A 1,645-nucleotide genomic window follows, 5' to 3' on the forward strand; every position below is an offset into this window, starting at 1 on the left:
AAGGCCACTATATACTGGTTAGGGGAAAAATTCAAGAGGAAGAGGTAACACTCATAAACATTTATGCACCAAACATGGGAGCACACAACTATATAAAGCAAATTTTAATGGAGATGAAAAATCTAATATCCAATACCACAGTCTTAACAGGAGACCTTAACACCCCCTTATCCCAAAAAGATAGGTCAACCACACACTAAATTAGCAAAGAAGTAACAGAACTGAACCAGAGCTTGAAACAAATGGTCTTAGTGGACATATACAGAGTGTTCCACCCAAATACAGCTGAATACACATTTTCCTCAGCTGCACATGGGTCATTTTCTAAAATAAACCACATACTAGTCCATAGGTCATGCTTAAGTATATGCAAGAAAACAGAAATTATCCCATGCATATTATCTGACCACAGTGCAATGAAACTGGAAATAAATCACAAAAGAACCAGAAAAAAACCCTAAATACATGGAAATTTAAAAAACAACATACTCAGCAACCAAAAGGTCACAGATGAAACTAAACAAGAGATTCAACAATATCTACAATACCATGAAAATTCAAGGAGTTCTTATTGGAATTTATTGGACACAATGAAGGCAGTTCTCAGAGGGAAATTCATAGCTGTGAACTCACACATTAGGAAAACAGAACGGGAACAAATAAATGCCCTAATGCTGCACCTCCAAGAACTAGAAAAGGAAGAGCAAACCAAACTCAGAGCCCAAACACGGGAGGAAATCATAAAGATTAGAGCAGAAATTAATTTAATCAAGATGAACAAAGCACTTCAAAGAATTAATGAAACAAAAAGTTGGTTCTATGAAAGATTAAATAAAATCAATAAGCCCCTAGCTAACCTCATCAAAAAGAAGAAAGAAAAAGTTCAAATACAAGCAATAAGGAATGAAAAGGGTGTAATCACCACAGACCCAATGGAAATTCAAAAGACTACCAGTAGCTACATTGAGAATCTTTATTCTCACAAAATGAAAGACACAGATGAAATGGACAGATTCCTAGAAAGGTATAAATTACCAAAACTGAATCAAGAAGGTTTAACCACTCTCAAAGGCCAATAAGAGCCAATGAAATTTGAGATACAATAAAAAATCTACCGACAAAGAAAAGTCCAGGTCCTGGTGGATTCACAGCTGAATTCTACAAGAAATTTACTGAAGATATAGTCCCTATACTCCTCAACCTATTCAGTGAAATTGAAAAGGAAGCTATCCTCCCAAAATCATTTCTGGAGACAAGTATTATACTGATACCAAAACAAGGGAAGGACACAACTAAAAAAGAGAACTACAGGCCGATCTCCCTCATGAACATAGATGCCAAAATCCTCAATAAAATCCTAGTAAATAGAACACAGAAAATCATCAAGAAGATCATACACCATCACCAGGTAGGATTCATCCCAGGGATGCAAGGATGGTTCAATATTCAAATATCTATAAATGTAATATGCTGTATCAATAGAGTGAAAATGAAAAACCACCTGATCATCTCCATTGATGCAGAAAAGGCTTTTGACAAAGTTCAACACTCATTCATGTTCAAAGTCCTACAGAAATTTGGAATAGATGGCCTCTACTTCAATTTGATAAAAGCCATTTATGAAAACCCAATGGCTAATATAATT

The sequence above is a fragment of the Octodon degus genome, unplaced genomic scaffold (genome assembly GCF_000260255.1).
Source record: "Octodon degus isolate 3935 unplaced genomic scaffold, OctDeg1.0 scaffold00183, whole genome shotgun sequence".
Lineage (NCBI taxonomy): Eukaryota > Metazoa > Chordata > Mammalia > Rodentia > Octodontidae > Octodon > Octodon degus.